The sequence below is a fragment of the Mirounga angustirostris genome, unplaced genomic scaffold (genome assembly GCF_029215605.1).
Source record: "Mirounga angustirostris isolate CCGP_5_RB_7025 unplaced genomic scaffold, mMirAng1.0.hap1 SCAF_1, whole genome shotgun sequence".
NCBI lineage: Eukaryota > Metazoa > Chordata > Mammalia > Carnivora > Phocidae > Mirounga > Mirounga angustirostris.
The window spans coordinates 199,103,401-199,121,778 of record NW_026991709.1 but is presented as its reverse complement, the minus strand read 5'-3'; the positions used below and the strand labels follow the sequence as shown (position 1 = coordinate 199,121,778).

Sequence of the window (18,378 nt, the reverse complement as noted above, 5' to 3'; positions counted from 1 at the left end):
GTTCCTTTTCCCACTGCTATTTTAGGGAGCCCTGTCCTCAAAACATAAAAAAACACTGCATACACATGCACACACATATTCACATACATAAAATCTTGCAGCACAAGCCTGAAAGCCCAGCTTGCTTACTTACAGGAGTTATCCAGGCAGTTTGTGTTCAGTCCTGACCGAATGCATTTTGGACCTCTAAACAGGCACCTGCCCACCAAATTTCTGTCCCAGTGAATTTAAAGCTATTTCTCCAAGAAGAATCACCTACACTAGCTACCTCCCACTGTTAGCCATGTGATCCACTCAGCATGATGTCCGCTGAAGTCTGGTAACGTGAGCCAAAACAAGAGATGACAATGACACAGCACTTACATTTCTGCTATCACCATCCTTAAGAGCGACTCTTCCATTTTATTCCAATTAAAAAAAGAAAATGAGTGAATCTTAAGGGGCGCCTGGGTGGCTCAGATGGTTAAGCATAGATGCCTTTGACTCAGGTTATGACCCCGGGGTCCTGGGACCGAGCCCTACATCGGGCTCCCTGCTCAGCAGGGAACTTGCTTCTCCCGCTCCTACTCCTGCTCCCCGCCCCCCGCTTGTGCTCTCTCGCTCTCTCTGTCAAATAAATAAAATCTTTAAAAAAAAAGTGAATCTTAAGATGATTCTCAATACCTAATGCCCCCGAATTGTGAGGAAAAAAAGTTTTTTAAAATGTTACTCTTCATCCCACTTATTCTTCCTCAGTCTAATTAAGACCCAAACACGTTCAGAGTTTCCCTACACCTATCCAAAAATTATTTCTAAACACTTAAGACCTCTAAAGGCTTTTATGAAAACACCAGTTCAAATAATCTAGGCTCCAATTCCCTCACTTTAACAGTGGACAAAAAAAGGAACCAGAAGAAACAAGTCACTTATAAATGAAGCTAGACTGAGGATCAGGCTAAGGGGAGACCCAGCAAACACCAGAAACACAAGCAGGGTGTGACAGAATTGATAAAATCTTGGAATCTTATAGTTTCTGTTTTATCTGACACAATGACATCATTATACTTTCAAATCTATTTTTTTGCCTTACCTTTTCTTCTTAAAGTATAAAAGCAATTGGGAGAAGTCCTAAACATCAGGGGAAAAATCTCAGCTGATTTAAAAGGACCCCAATCCCAATTAGGAAAAAAACACTCCCAACTCCTTTGTGTGATATCCAGGTCACATAATCCTACAGGGCCCTGCCCTAGGACCTACCACAGCCATCAGTGGTTTGCACGGAGGCTCTCCCTGTACTTTAGTCAACACGGGACCAGCTGCCATTTTATAAGCCTATCACTGACATTATCGCCACATGCCCTTGTTCATACTGCTCTCCACACAACAAATCCTCGTCACTCCTTTCTCACTTGTCAGAGTCTTGAAACGAACTACCATCAACTGTCACCTTTTCTGTGATTCCATTCTGAGATCTGTTCTCCCAGCACCACTGAGAACTAACACCTCATCTGTATTTCTCTTGAAACAGTACAGTCTGATATGTACCGTAGTTAGCTGTATATACCAGAGGCTCCTATAACTGCTAGATCCCAAAGGGGAAGGACCATGTCTAAGCAATGTGTGTATCTTCTCTTGGTGGATTACTTTACACAGAAGATGGGCTAAAACAACAAAAACCAACAAATCAAAGGGGCTGGCTAACCAGAATTCTAAGATGGTATGACTGAACTAATAAAAGTGGGAACACCAGGGTGGCTCCATCGCTTAAGCGTCTGCCTTCAGCTTAGGTCGCGATCCCAGGGACCTGGGATCAAGTCCTGAGTTGGGCTCCTTGCTCAGAGGCAAGCCTGATTCTCCCTCTGCCTGCCGCTCCCCATGCTTGTACATGCATGTGCTCACTCTCTCTCACAAATAAATAAATAAAATCTTAAAAAAAAAAAAAAAAAAAAAGTAGGTCTAGAGTTGCCTGAGTGGCTCAGTCAGTTAAGCATCGACTCTTGATCTCAGCTTAGGTCTAGATCTTAGGGTCATGAGTTCAAGCCCCGCAATGGGCTCCACACTGGGCATGGAGCCTGCTTTAAAAAAAAAAAAAAGGTAGGTCTAATTTGAAATTAGTCAGAGGTGCTAAAACTACAAAAATTCTTCAGAACTGGAAAAAGAATAAACATATTCAAGGTTGAAGGGTCACCATTTATTAACATATTCACCTCATTTCTTCTTTCCAAACATAGCTTTGTGCCACAGCAATCATGCTGTCTGCAATCATGAAAAGAAAGCCAACAAGGAGTAACCATACAAGCCAGCTCTCCATGCTGGTCATCTTATCATTATTAGGCAGGGCAATAAAAATAGCTCTCTGCTTTTAGAAAAGCACAACAGCATGATGCAATATGGCAGAAACAAATAGCATTTTTTTTTTTTTTTTTTTTTTTTTTTTTTTTTACAAATAGCATTTTGTTGAAGGGATAAGCTACCACCATCATGTTAACATCACTGTATAAATATTAAAACTTTTGTAGTTATTAAAATGTGAAATCTCCATAGTATCAGCTCACATATTTCTGTCAAGTAGTAGTAAATATACTATGTAATTTTTAAGGTTACCTGGTGTTGGGGAAATTGGGTAAAGGGAAAAAGTATTCACACTTGATCACCTCCTAGCTTTTGAGAACTATTTAAGAAAAACCTCTCCATCAAGCCAAGTAAAGTTTCTCCCTTAAGCTCAGAGTCAGAGTGTGCTCTATTTTATTGTTTAAGATGTCAGTGAAAGTGAAGGAAAATGAAAGACTGAATTAAGAGGAGAATGAGGATCTGTGCTGACAATTCTGTAATTATTTATCATAGACACACACAATGTGTGTCTCCTCCAGAATCTGCCTAACTGTTAGGATCCTCCTGGCTCTTCCACTGTGGGTCCTGGGCACAGAATCAGCATTGGGGTACAGTAGCCCTGCTCTTCTGAGCCGAAAAGAGGAAGGCATAAACTCTACAGGAGTAGTTAGCAGGCATTTTGTAGAAAGATCTTAGTGGTGGTAGTAAATGACTTGCCTTTAACATAAAAGTGCCTTATAGATGCTTTCAAATGGGGGGAAGGGGTTAAAAAAAAAAGGCCTAGAAGTCAAAAATAATAATACTAAGTGAAAACTGAACACGCAAAGTGAAAAGTCAAAGGAATCTTTCATGTTAATAATTAACATAACTTTAAACATTTTACCTGAAATAGAAGTAAAGATCTGAGTTAAAAGTGAAATGCCACTGGATCAGAATCATTCAGGAATAGAGTTGGGCAATTTCAGTTTTTAAGTGTTGATTCTGAGGGCACCCACAATTGAGAGCTACTGAATTAATCAACAATCTACTTAAAGTTCACTGAAATGAAACATAAGACAGAATTTGTAAATCTTAACACTAGAAAGAGATCAAATTCTCCCTTTTGGAGAAGGTAGGTACTTTAGATAAGAGTTTATTAGAAGTAGAGCCTGACAGGGATTCTTACACAAGTGATTTACTGAGGCAGTGCCTTCAGGAGAAACCTGTGAGGGAGGGAAGAAAGGCAAAACTATGGTTTCAGCTAAAGGTTAGCCTATGCCTCCTGTCTGGGAAGCTATGAAGCACAACCACACCACAGAGCCAGTCCCACCATGAGGTAAGGGAGCCAGGTTTTTGTAACCCTCATGAGGCAGTCGCTGGCTGAGAGCCATGTGAAGGGAAGGGACATAATTTCCCAGGCTTCTCTAGGAGAGATGGCTCCTACATGCTACGGCCCTTGCTAACACTCACAGCAGCTGGGGGTGGGGTGTGTGTGTGTGTGTGTGTGAGAGAGAGAGAGAGAGAGACTCTAAGCAAAAAACCATTAGTAGTAATAAAGTGACAAGTTCAACTCACTATGATCTACCAATATTAAGTATTAATCTTGTATGTACCAGACAAGAGCTATTTAAAAAACATAAAACTTCACGCAAAACAAAAACACTAATTCAAAAAGGCATATACACCCCCATGTTTACTATAGCATTATTTATAACAGCAAAGATATGGAAGCAATCCAAGTGTCCAACAACAGATGAATGGATGTGATACATACACTTACACACATGCATGCACACACACACACACACAATTTAGTATTACTCAGCCATAAAAAAGGATGAGCTCTTGCCATTTGCAACAACATGGATGGACCTAGAGGGTATTAGGTTAAATGAAATAAGTCAGAGAAAGACAAATACTGTATGATTTCACTTATATGTGGAATCTAAAAACCAACCAAACAAACAAACAAACAAAAGCAGAAAGAGACCTATAAATACAGAGAACAAACTGACGGTTGCCAGAGGAGAGGGAGATAGCGGGGATAGAGATACTTGTTAGGTACATACAAGATTAATATTTAATATTGGTAAATGGGCAAAATGGGTGAAGAGGAGTGGGTTTCCAGGCTGGAATACAGGCTTCCAGATATGATATGAATAAGTCATGGGAATAAAAGGCACAGCACAGGGAATATAGTCAGTAATGTAACAGCACTGTATGGTGACAGATAGTAACTACACTTGTGGTGAGCACAGCATAACATAAAAACTGGACCAGGGTGCCTGGGTGGCTCAGTTGGTTAAGTGACTGCCTTCGGCTCAGGTCATGATCCTGGAGTCCCGGGATCGAGTCCCGCATCAGGCTCCATGCTTGGCGGGGAGTCTGCTTCTCCCTCTGACCCTCCTCCCTCTCATGCTCTCTCTCTCAAATAAATAAATAAAATCTTAAAAAAAAAAAAAAAAAACTGGACCAATCACTAAGTTGTACAGCCAAAACTAATGTGACGTTGTGTTATCAACTATACTTCAATAAAAATAAAACAAAAACATAAAACTGACGTTAATGAGGAGAAACAGATGGGTCCTCCTTCATAGGGGGATATTGTAATACACCTCTCTCAGTAATTGACACATCATGTAGACAAAAATCAGTAAGTATATACAAGCTCTGAACAACTCAATATACAAGTTTCAGCTAATGGACTACAGAGTATACTGGAGAAGACACTTTTCTGGCACACAGGGGACATTCCATTTGTAAAATAAATGTATACTAGGACATAAAACAAATCTCGGGCGCCTGTGTGGCTCAGTTGGTTAAGCGACTGCCTTCGGCTCAGGTCATCAGGTCATGATCCTGGAGTCCCGGGATCAAGTCCCGCATCGGGCTCCCTGCTCGGCAGGGAGTCTGCTTCTCCCTCTGACCCTCCTCCCTCTTATGCTCTCTGTCTCTCATTCTCTCTCTCTCAAATAAATAAAATCTTTAAAAAAAAAAAAAAAAAAAAATCTTGGGCGCCTGGGTGGCTCAGTTGGTTAAGCGACTGCCTTCGGCTCAGGTCATGATCCTGGAGTCCCGGGACTCCCGCATCGGGCTCCCTGCTCGGCAGGGAGTCTGCTTCTCCCTCTGACCCTCCCCCCTCTCATGTGCTCTCTCTCTCTCATTCTCTGTCTCAAATAAATAAATAAAATCTTTAAAAAAAAAACAACAACAAAAAACAAATCTCAAATTTTAAAAATCATCATTGTAAGAGAACAAACTGATGGTTACCAGAGGGGAGGTGAGTGGAGGGATGGGTGAAATGGGTGATGGGGATTAAGGAGTGCACCTGTTGTGATGAGCACCAGGTGTTGCATGTAAGTGTTGAATCACTCTATCGCACACTCGAAACTAATATCACACTGTGTTTAACTAACTGGAATTTAAATAAAAACTTTATAAAAAATCATTATTGTACAATATACATTTAGGAAACATCATAAATAAATTAGAGATAAAAACCTGAATTTTTCAAAAATTTATTAGGAAATTTTAAAACACATTGCAAATAACTCATGAGTTAAATCATAATAGAAATGAAAAAATAGGGTGCCTAGGTGACTCAGTTGGTTAAGCGACTGCCTTCAGCTCAGGTCATGATCCCGGGGTCCTGGGATCAAGTCCCACATCGGGCTCCCGGCTCAGCGGGGAGCCTGCTTCTCCCTCTGACCCTCTCCCCTCTCATGCTGTTTCTCTCTCGCTTGCTCTCTAATAAATAAATAAATATTTTTTAAAAAAGTTAAAAAAAAAGAAATGAAAAAATACTCAGAACTGAATAATAACAAAAATACTACATATCAAACCTTGTGGAATATACTAAAAGAGAGAATTTGAGGAAGTCACCAGCCTTAAGTGCTTTTATTAGAAAAAGGATATAAATAAATTAGTTAAGATCCATCTTAAAGAGTTAGATAAAAATAAATCTGAAGAAAACTAAAGGAAGGAAATAAAATCTTGAACAAAAATAAGGCACAAAGAAAGAAAAGAGAAGATTAACAAAGCAAAAGCCCTCTTTGAAGAGTAATAAAGTTAACAAACCTTTGGTAAAACTGACCAAAAAAGAAGAGAGGGCATAAATGAACAATTTTAGGAAGGAAAAGAATAATGCTACAAATGTGGTAGAGGGAAAAAGTGATTATCAACAACTATGCCAACAAATATGAAAATCAGATGAAAAAGACCAGTTCCGGGGTGCCTGGCTGGCTCAGTCCGTGGAGCACAGGACTCTTGATCTCGGGATTGTGAGTTTGAGCCCCTCACTGGGTGGAAAGATTACTAAAAAAAAATAATAAACTTTATTTATTTTATTTTTTAGATTTTATTTATTTATATGACAGAGAGAGACACAGCGAGAGAGGGAACACAAGCAGGGGGAGTGGCAGAAGGAGAAGCAGGCTTCCCGCAGAGCGGGGAGCCCGATGCGGGGCTTGATCCCAGGACCCGGGGATCACGACCTGAGCCAAAGGCAGACGCTTAACGACTGAGCCACCCAGGCGCCCCCAAAAAAATAAACTAAAAAAAGACCAGTTTCTAAAAGAGCATATATTACAATAACTGATCCAAAAATATTATACATAAAACCTAAATAGTCCCGAATCAATTAAAGAATTGAAACAGTATTTTTAAGTCTTACACACACACACACACGCCAAGGATTTTATAGTTCTATCAAATATTCAAGGTGCAGATAACTCCAATCTAACACAAACTCTAGAAAATAGAAGAATTCTCACCAAATCATTTTATGAGATTAACCGAGGTATAATGTACTGATTGGAGGCCCACATTCCAGCCAGACTGCCTAAGTTTCAAAGTTGGGTTCTACCACATAGTATCTATGTGACCCTGAGCAAGTTTCTTCACCTTTTTGCTTCAGTTTCCTCAAATGTTAGTTGGGAATAATAGTGTTACCTACTTTCTGGATCTGTTAATATATAAAATAGGGTGTAGAACATTTATATGTTTTATATATTTGCTATTGATTATATGATTATTGATAATATATACCTGCTACCAAGCCCAGACAAGAAGAACCCAATAATGGAAAATTACAAGCCAAAATAAACTTACAAACTTAGATAAGGAGTCAGCAAACATTTTCTGTACAGAGCCAGAGAGTAAACTGTTTAAACTCTGTGGTCCATATACTTTGTCACAAATACAAGCAGTCCTTGCTTTGCATGGTTCTAATACGCACAAATTTCAGTTACCATGGTTTAGTTAAGTAACACCAGTCCCCCAACAACATGGTTCAAGTTTCAGTCACCATGGTATATTAATTGTGAGTAATCACATAAAATACAAAATTTGCTGTTAGCTCTTCAGTCTACAAATCACTATGTAAATAACAGGTGTGCATGGAGATCAGTGACCTATTACATCACTTTTTTTTCTTTTAAGATTTTATTTATTTATTTCAGAGGGGAGGGAGGGGGGAGGGAGAGAGAGAACTCCAAGCTGACTCCCCACTGAGCGAGGAGCCCCCTATGAGGGCTCAATCTCACAACCCTGAGATCATGACCTTAGCCAAAATCAAGAGTCGGAGGCTTAACCCAGGCTCTCTTCACATCACTTCTTCAAAGCCTGTTGGTGACTGGTCACTGAGCACCTGTTATTCAGTTCATGCATAAACAGTGGTGTTGCCTCCTCGTCTCCCAATGATAAACCCATGTGGCATTTTATAAAAATGAATTAACTGAGGGTAAGCAACTGCCTTCGGCTCAGGTCATGATCCTGGAGTCCCGGGATCGAGTCCCGCATCGGGCTCCCTGCTCGGCAGGGAGTCTGCTTCTCCCTTTGACCCTCCCCCCTCTCATGCTCTCTCTCTCTCATTCTCTCTCTCTCAAATAAATAAATAAAATCTTTAAAAAAAAAATGAATAACTGAAAGAGGGAACTGGCCAACAAAAATTAATGTGCAGCAAAGAATCAAAAAGTAGTAACAAGGAAGTGAAATTCAAATCAAAGGTCAATGTATCACAGAAAAAAATAGCTCACTGTGGGAATGCTGATACTACCACCATTCAGAAGACTCTCTGGATATGATGCCGGAGGAACTCAGTGAAGGTAAGCTTATCTCCATAAATGAGGACAATGGTTTGGTGAAAAAAATGAAAATGCCTTAGAAGACGTGATGCTGGCAAGAAATCGCACATTAGAAGAACTCTGAAGATACTTTGAGCCAATGAAAACACAAAGGATAAAATGTTCTGGAAGTTAAACTGAGAAAGGAGTAGAACAGACACAGAAAAGATGCCCACTCCACATCATAAGTTATATGATAAGAAGAAGCCTGATACTGTTCAAATTATTCTTGGTAGGAGGTTTTTCCAAATAAATTTTTTCCAATAAATAAATCACAGTTTTCCAAATGAATCAATGTTTTTAATGTTTTGAATTACAGTGTAGTAAATATTAATTTTCCCATTTTTTCATTTCCCTAAATTTTATAACAGACAAGAGAGCTTTTAAAGTTTTTAAAGATCACAGAACAATCATAATTTTTCCCATTGATTACTAACTTTGCTTTGCACAGTTTCACCCTGCATGGCCATTTTTACAGTCCTGAACTACTGTGCAAAGCAAAAACTGCCTGGACTCAACACTGCCATTATACTATGAAAGCTTCCATAGACAATACACAAATGAATGAGTGTGTCTGGGTTACAATAAAAATTTATAGACACAGATATTTGAATAGTGTACATCACCTGTCTTGAAATGTTTTTCTCCTTTTGATTTTCTGTCAATTATTTTAAAATGTGGGAAACCATTCATAAATTTTTTTTAAAGATTTTATTTCTCCATTTGAAAGAGAGAGAGAGAGAGCACAAGCAGGGGGAGGAGCAAGGGGACAGGGACAGGCAGACTCCCGCTGATGGGGAACCCAAGCACCCTGAGATATCACAACCTGAGCTGAAGACACACGCTTAACCGACTGAGCCACCCAGGCGCCCCTTAGCTCATAAATTATACAAAAATAGACGGTAGGCTGAATTTGACCTTGAGCCATAATTTGCTGACTCCTAACTTAAGTGAAAAAAAATCCTAAAATAAACATTAGCAAATCAAATCAAGTAATGTAGAAAAGATACATCTTGAACCAAGCTGGCTAATAAAACCTTAGAAGAATCTATCAATGTATTCACTACATCAAAACAGATTAAGTAGGGAAACTAAAAGCTCATCTCTCAATAGAATCAAAAAAGCCTCTGGGGAAAAAAAAACAACAACTCCTAACAAATCAGGATGGGAGGATCCTTTATCTGACAAAGGTTATCTATAAAACAAAACCAAACCTGCCACAAGCATAATTCTCTTGAGATAGGACAGAAATAAGAATGCCTGCTATTGCGGCTACTAGCCAGTACTGTACAATGAGCCAAGGAAAAAAACTAAGAGCATAAGGATTATAAAGAAATAATAACAACAGTCATTGTTTGCAGGAAACAACTATACACAGAGGAAATAAATAAACTATTAAAATTAATAAATGAAGGGCGCCTGGGTGGCTCAGTCGTTAAGCGTCTGCCTTCGGCTCAGGTCATGATCCCAGCATCCTGGGATGGAGCCCTTCTTCGGGCTCCCTGCTCCACGGGAAGCCTGCTTCTCCCTCTCCCATGACCCCTGCTTGTGTTCCCTCTCTCGCGGTGTCTCTCTCTGTCAAATAAATAAATAAAGATCTTTAAATAAATAAATAAAATTGGTAAATGAATTTAGCAAGGTTGTTGAACTCCAGGCAAATTATTAAAACACAGCTGTATTTCCACATACTAGCAAAAACAATTGGAAGATACTTTTTTAAATATCACTTACAGTGGCATTTTTCTGCAAAATTTCTAAGAATAACTTTAATGAAAGACATCTTGAGGGCACCTGGGTGGCTCAGTGGGTTAAGAGTCTACCTTCAGCTCAGGTCATGATCCCAGGACTCTGGGATCGAGTCCCACATTGGGCTCCCTGCTTAGCGAGGAGTCTGCTTCTCCCTCTACTCTTCTCGCCTGCTCCTGATCTCTCTCTTTCTCTCTCAAGTTAATAAAATCTTCTAAAAAATAAAAATAAAAAATACATATCCTGGACTACTACACAGAAAACAAAAAATTGAGAGAAATTAAACATTTAAATAAAGACAGGATATATCATGATCATGTACTATGGACTAGAAGACTCAAATTTTAAAGATGTCAATTATACCCAAACTGATTTGCAGATTGAACCTTTACAAGCAAAATCCCAGTAGGTTTTCTTTTAATTCAAACTGAAAAGCTGATTCTAAATTTTGTACAAAAATGCAAACAGCTAAGACAGTCTTAGAGAACTTAGAAGACCTGGGGCGCCTGGGTGGCTCAGGTCATGATCCCAGAGTCCTGGGATCGAGTCTCACATCAGGCTCCCTGCTCAATGGGGAGTCTGCTTCTCCCTCTGCCCTTCACCCTGTTGTGCTCTCTCTCGCTTGCTCACTTCTCTCTCAAATAAATAAATCAAATATTAAAAAAAAAAAAAAAAAGAACTTGGAAGACCTTAAGCTACTAGATATCAAAACTCACTGCTGGATTAAACCATATGAAATTGTTAAAAAGTGATGACCTACAAATATGACGATTTCATATGTTTCAACTAATATAAATAAACATTGGGGCGCCTGGGTGGCTCAGTTGGTTAAGTGACTGCCTTCTGCTCAGGTCATGGTCCCGGAGTCCTGGGATCGAGTCCCACATCCGGCTCCCGGCTCAGCGGGGAGCCTGCTTCTCCCTCTGACCCTCTCCCCTCTCATGCTGTTTCTCTCTCTCTCAAATAAATAAATAAAATCTTTAAAAAAAAACAAAAAACAAAAAAACATTGAATTGAAGACATTAAGGTAGTGGGACAACCACCAAGAAAGAGGCCAATACAAGTGAACAGTTTCAAAATAAAACCACTACATATGGTAACTTAATTTATCACAAATGTGACACTTGCAGAGCAGTAGGTAAAGAACCCTTTTTTCAATAAATGGTGCTGGGTCAACTGGATATCCAATTATAGGGGAAGATATATCCTGAGTTCTATCCCACACAATGCACCAAAATCAATTCCAGGTAGATAACAGGCCTAAATGATAAAACAATGAAGCTTCTAGAAGATAACAGGGAGAGTATCTTCATGATCGTGGGAGTAAGCCACAATTTCTTAAACAGGTCACACAGATCACTAACCATAACCATAAAAATGATAAATTAGACTACATTAAAGGTAAGAATTTGTGTCCATCCAAATATTCCATTAAGAGAGTGAAAGGCAAACCACAGATTGAAGAAGATACTTGCAATACATAAAAACAACTCACATATGGGATATATAAAGAAATCCTACAAATAAAAAAAAAAGATAAGGCCGGGGCGCCTGGGTGGCTCAGTCGGTTGAGCATCCAACTCTTGATTTCAGCTCAAGTCATATCTAGGGGTCATGAGATCGAGCCCCGTGTCAGACCCTGGGCTCAGTGAGGAGTCTGCTTGAGATTCTCTCTCCCTCTCCCTTTGTCCTTCCCTCTGCTTGCACTCTCTCTCTCAAATAGATAAAATCTTAAAAAAAAAAAAAAAAGCCACCTCTTACAAGAGACTATCCAAATAACCAATAAACATATGAAAAAGTGCTTACTTTTACTAATCACAGGGAAAGGCAAATTAAAACTACACTGAGATCCAATAAATAGGTATTCAAATAACAGAACTGCTAAAATGAAAAAGACAGATAATATCAAGTGTTAGAAAGGATGAGCAGCAACTGGACTTCTCATACACTGATATAAATTGATATACTCAATAGTATGTTATTGTTTATAAGGTAGAATTTGTACATATCCTCAGACCCAGGCCTTCCATTTCTAGTTATCTCTAATAAACTTTTACATACCTTTATAAGAATGTCAAAGCAGCATTATTCGTAAGAAGAATCTAGAAACAACCCAAAGATACATCAACAGAGAATGGATTAAATTTTATATTAATGAAATAAATAACAGCATTGAAAATGAATTAACTACAGATATACACACAGACATGGATGAATTTCAATAACACGGTGTTTAAAAAATTATACATTTATACTCAAACTATTAAAATAAACACAAGGGGAGTCTGCATGGCGCAATCAGTTAAGCATCACTCTTGGTTTCAGCTCAGGTCATGATCTCAGGGTTGTGAGATCAGGCCTCCATGCTCAGCGTGGAGTCTGCTTAAGATGCTCTCTCCCTCTCCCTCTGCCCTCCCACTCATACTCTCTCTCCCTCGAAAATAGATAAATAAATCTTAAAAAATAAACACAAGGAAAGGCACAAATGTCAGGACAGTGATACTCTCTGAGGGGAAGAAAAACTCAATAGGGAAGGGACAAATAAGGGGCTTAGGAAAGTCCAATTTTGTAAGCTGGCTAGTAGATTCATGGATGTTTATCTTTTTATTCTTTATTTTATTTTATTCTTTTTATTCTTTAAATTTTACATATATACTGTTTTACATAGAGAAAGATACAAAGTATCAGAGCAAAAAAAATGGGGGAGGATAGGGGAGACAGGGATGATGGAAGGAGCAGGGAGACAAGGATGGGAGGGGGGGGAAGAGAAAAACAAAGAAAATTCCCCAAACAGTACCTATCAAGTTATAAGAAATAGATTGGCCTCTGATTTCTAATAGTGACACTAGAAAGCAATGGAATGATGCCTCTAAAACTGAGAGAAATTATTTTGAACCTAGTTTTATACCCAACCTATTAAGTGAAGACAAAAATGAAAAATTCAAACATGCAATAAATCTAAAAAGTTTATCTTTCAAATACTCTTTCTGAAAATTAACTTTCAGTGCAGACACCAGGAAAATGACAAATGAACACAGCATCACAGGAAAGCCACAGTATCCAACAGTACAATTAACCTGTAAGAGAAATGAAAATTCTAGGATGATGGTGATGCACTAGATCTAGAGACAACTCTGTACAAAATTAACCTTTCCACAAACAGTATAATTTTAAAAAGCTGAACGACCTTAAATATGTGGTACAGATGGCATATTTTTCTGCCATCAAGGGGGAAAAAAGTCAATTAAAAAAGGCAGGGATGGGGCGCCTGGGTGGCTCAGTTGGTTAAGCGACTGCCTTCGGCTCAGGTCATGATCCCGGAGTCCTGGGACCGAGTCCCACATCGGGCTCCCTGCTCAGCGGGGAGTCTGCTTCTCCCTCTGACCGTATCCCCTCTCATGCTGTTTCTCTCTCTCTCTCTCTCAAATAAATAAATAATTAAAAAAAAAAAAAAAAAGGCAGGGATGGGCACCTGGCTGGCTCACGCAGAGCAGCATGCGGTTCTCGATCTCAGCGTTGTGGGTTCAAGTCCCACACTGCGTATAGAGATTACTTAAAAATAAAAATCTTTAAAAAAAAAAAAAAAAAAACAGGCGGGGCTATTACTGCAGGGGGACTATACAAGAAAGTATTGATTCAAATATAATGCAAATGGAGCTGTGGCATTGTTTTGAGCTAATTATTTTAAGAAAAGAATGAATACTTAGGTTTAGAACATTCTCATCAGATTTACTAACACAGGATGGGTCCATGAAGAATGATACGTTTAATTCTTAGGTACAAAAGGTCTATGTAATGTATCACAGAAAGAAAAACGGAGGGAGAATGGACAGGGATAACGCTAAAGCAGCAGCTGAAACCAACTGAAAGGCTTGTGCTGACTCTCCAAACTGAACCTTAAGTGGGCAGAAGTCAAAAAGAACTTTGCCTCCTCGCTGGAATGTGCTTCTCTATTGGTCTGCAAGTCTGCATGTGCTGACCTTTAAAAGACAGTGTAAGGTTTGTCTGTTCTCCCTTCTGCTAGTGGGCTGATAGACTGAACATGGGTGGACAATGACTTGGTCGCTCTGATGTTGGCTGTATTCAATATTCTACTGTATTTCTTGTACACTGGGAGATTTTTGCCATAGATGCATTTTTAATCCTTCAAAAAATAAGCAAGGCATAATGAGATATAAGAGAAGTTTAAACCACAAAGGAAATTAAAAAAGAAAATAACATGATATAACCATCTTGGGGGGGAGCTTTTCTAAATATAACAAGCACCAAAGAGTTTACAAACTAAAATTGCAAAGACTTCCAAACTATACTTCTTCCAAGAAATCTGGAAGTAAATTCTGAGTAATCAAAGGTACAAAAAGTGACCTGCAGGGGCCCTGCCTGGTGGCTCAGTCGGTTAAGCATCCCACTCTTGATTTCGGCTCAGGTCATGATCTCAGGGTTTTGAGATTGAGCCTCGAATCAGACTCTGTGCTGGCCATGGTGCCTGCTTAAAGATTCTCTCTCTCTCTCTCTCTGCCACCCCCCCCACCCCCCACCCCTCCCCTTAAAAAAAGAAAAAGTGACATGCAATAGGAAATACAGAATTAAAGATCGTATAAGTTAAATAAGAGTGTGGCAGAGATGTGCTCAGTGCTCCTCAGTCCTGTTTCTTCTTCCTGGGTACTGTTCCTTCTTCTTGGGTACTCACCAAGACAACATTTCCTACCACCCTTACAGTTACAAGTTGAGACCATATGACTGGGTTCTAGTCAATGAAATGACAGCTTAAGTAATATGCTCTACCACAAAAACATTAATGAAATCCTCCTTGCTGGGGCTCTTTGTTGTCAACCAAATGAATACAAAGGATCCACTGGAAGATTCCAAGACACCAGATGGAAGGAGATGGAATTCTTCAATCATCACATGAAGCAAGAAATAAACCTTTATTGTATTAAGCCACTGAAATGCTAGATAGGTTAAAGCAGAGAGCATTAATTACCGTTAATACAGGGATCTTACGTATCTAACCTCCTCATTTTACAAATAAGGAAACTGATGAACAAAGTAACTTTCTAAAAATTATACTAGTTGGTAGAATACCATGTCTCCTGACTTTCCATCAGGAACTTTTACCCAGTAAAAGATTTCCATGCTAAATTCTGAATTAATATTATTATCCAAATATGTGTTACAAGACCACAAAAAGGCAGCAAGATAGACAATTTCTCATATGAAGACGAGGGACTTTAAATTTCTACAAAAATGCTTATGAAAATCTCAGAGGCAACCATCCCAAATACTATGATTGACACTATCTCTCACATTCTGACTTGCATCAGCAAAATTTGGCCGAAGTTATTAAAAACTTTATATACCACAAAAGAGCAATAAATTACATAAAATTTGATATAATTTGCTATTCTACTACCCTCATTTTGTAAGGAGTATTTGAAAAGTATTATACTATCCATCTAAGTATATCATGTGAAAATGATATTTGTTATTATTTCTATTTAGAGCACTGGGCATTAGGCCTGTGGCCAAATATATAGCTTCTGATTATGCCTTTATTAATACAGGAGAAGGAAAAAAAAAAAAAACCTCCAAGCTTTTAACAATTCAAGTCAATGGGGCGCCTGGGTCGCTCAGTTGGTAAAGCATCTGCCTTCAGCTCAGGTCATGATCCCAGGGTCCTGGGATCGAGCCCCGCATCGGGCTCCCTGCTCAGCGGGGAGCCTGCTTCTCCCTCTCCCTCTACCTCTGCTTGTGCTCTCTCTGTCACATAAATAAAATCTTTAAAGAAAAACAAAAAAACAAAACTCAATACTAAATACATAAACTAAATACAAGGTCTCTGACAAGTTACCTCACTTTATTTATAAAAAGAATTATCCAGTAAGTCCTTTGAAGCCTTTCATTTTGATTACGATTTGACTCTGGTCAGGCCAACAAAATGTACTGAATATTTATTAGACGGAACCAAATAAAATTGTTGGCATTTGACTTTTTTACCAATAAAAACCGTATTTTTGTATAGCTTGATCTAATACTAAGTGCCATGTGGCTGCCATTAAAAAAAAGTACTCATTTTTTTTAGGTATACACACTTTTTTTTTTTTAAGATTTTATTTATTTATTTGACAGAGAGAGACACAGCAAGAGAGGAACACAAGCAGGGGGAGTGGGAGTGGGAGAAGCAAGCAGGCTCCCTGGGAGCCCGATGTGGGGCTCCATCCCAGGACCCTGGGATCATGACCCGAGCTGAAGGCAGACACTTAACCAACTGAGCCACTCAGGTACCCCTGTATACACACTTTTTTAGAAGAAAAACTAGTACGCTGATTTAGGGATTCCTGAACTGTCGTAGTTAGAGAGAAAAACCTTTTACGCATTCTCTTCTCCTGAGTACTTGCAGCTCTGTGCTATTTACAAAGAAACTACACAAATTCAGTTAATTAATATATTGGATCAGAATATTAAATCAGATGTTTTGGCCAAAATTGCTGCAGTTACTGTGTAAACATAAATCCTACTTATCATTCTATCAGTTTCGACTTCTGCTTAAAGATTTAGGATTAAGTTTGCCTGTCGGCTCACAGAGCATTACATTACTTATAGTTAGCCATTCCCATGAAAGCCTAATCGTGAACGCTCATAATACATCCCAATCAAACACAAAGTTTTCTCTAAAAACTTTCACCATTCATACAAAACAGGAATTTAGACCAGCCCTCAAGATAGAGGTCTGTTTCTTACTAAATCCCTTACATCATGTATTCCAAAAAATCCCACACTATTCCAAAGACAATGCCAAGAACCAAATCAACATACTTTTACAAAATTGCTGCAGTTCATCTAAGTATATCTAATGAATACCATTAACTTGCATTCTTAAGAGTATATGAAAAATTAGGGTGATGTACGAAAGTGCTGGATTACTATACTGTATACCTGAAACTAATTTAACATTGTATGTTAACTAACTGGAATTAAAAAGAACAAAAACAAAAACGGGGTGCCTGGGTGGCTCAGTCATTAAGTGTCTGCCTTCGGCTCAGGTCATGATTCCAGGGTCCTGGGATTGAGCCCCACACTGGGCTCCCTGCTCCGCGGGAAGCCTGCTTCTCCCTCTCCCACTCCCCCTACTTGTGTTCCCTCTCTGGCTGTGTCTATCAAATAATAAATAAAATCTTTAAAAAAACAAAAACAAAACAAAACAACAACTTAAGGGACGCCTGGGTGGCTCAGTCATTTAAACATCTGCCTTTGGCTCAGTTCATGATCCCAGGGTCCTGGGGTCGAATCCTGCCTCTGCCTCCTTGCTCAGCGGGGAGCCTGCTTCTCCTTCTGCCTGCCGCTCCCCCTGCTTGTGCTCTCTCACACACAAATAAATAAAATTAAAAAAAAACCCAAAACCTTAAAACTAAGTATGTAATGGGGCGCCTGGGTGGCTCAGCTGGTTAAGCAACTGCCTTCGGCTCGGGTCATGATCCTGGAGTTCTGGGGTCGGGTCCCGCATCGGGCTCCCTGCTCGGCAGGGAGTCTGCTTCTCCCTCTGACCCTCCTCCCTCTCATGCTCTCTGTCTCTCATTCTCTCTCTCTCAAATAAATAAATAAAATCTTTAAAAAAAAAACTGGGGCGCCTGGGTGGCTCAGTTGGTTAAGCGACTGCCTTCGGCTCAGGTCATGATCCTGGAGTCCCTGGATCGAGTCCCGCATCGGGCTCCCTGCTCGGCGGGGGAGTCTGCTTCTCCCTCTGATCCTCCCCCCTCTCATGTACTCGCTCTCTCTCTCAAATAAATAAATAAAATCTTTAAAAAAAAAAAAAAACTAAGTATGTAAAAATTTATTTCCCTTGTCTTTAGTATTTTTCTAGAAGAATCTTAACTCTTCCAAATAAAACCACCTTCTGGATAAAATGCAGTCTGAAGTCAAAGGAGGAGATAACCCTCTTATCTCTGTAGGCTAAATGCCAAAATGTAAGTTTTTCAGACTTCAGTTTTGCTATTAGAGTAAGTGGTGTAAGTCATCCTTCGATCGTATGCAGATTTTAAGCAATGAACACCACATACATCATTATTCCCATATACAAGTGCCACCGATTAATTAGCTTAAACTAAAAACAAGGAAACGAATCAAGCTATAAAAGTGTTATGTCCTCCATAACTATGAAAATACTGTCCACTGTCAGCTTTACTGTTTCCTCTCATCACAACTACCCCCCCAAACCCCACTA

General features: G+C 39.3%; 1 protein-coding gene across 17 annotated transcripts in view; it reads right to left on the bottom strand.

Moving 5' to 3' along the window:
• The window catches only part of MAP4 (microtubule associated protein 4), a 200,285-nt gene that overhangs the window by 137,076 nt on the left and 44,831 nt on the right, over positions 1-18,378 (bottom strand). The window contains exon 2 of one of the 17 annotated variants that reach the window (XM_054504783.2): positions 12,219-12,259. The exons of 15 other annotated variants lie outside the window; for them this stretch is intronic. The gene's annotated coding sequence lies outside the window, so the exon portion shown is untranslated. Of the gene's footprint in view, positions 1-133; positions 256-12,218; positions 12,260-18,378 lie in introns of those variants that run through there. One more of the 17 variants, XM_045862515.3, reaches the window with a different exon arrangement.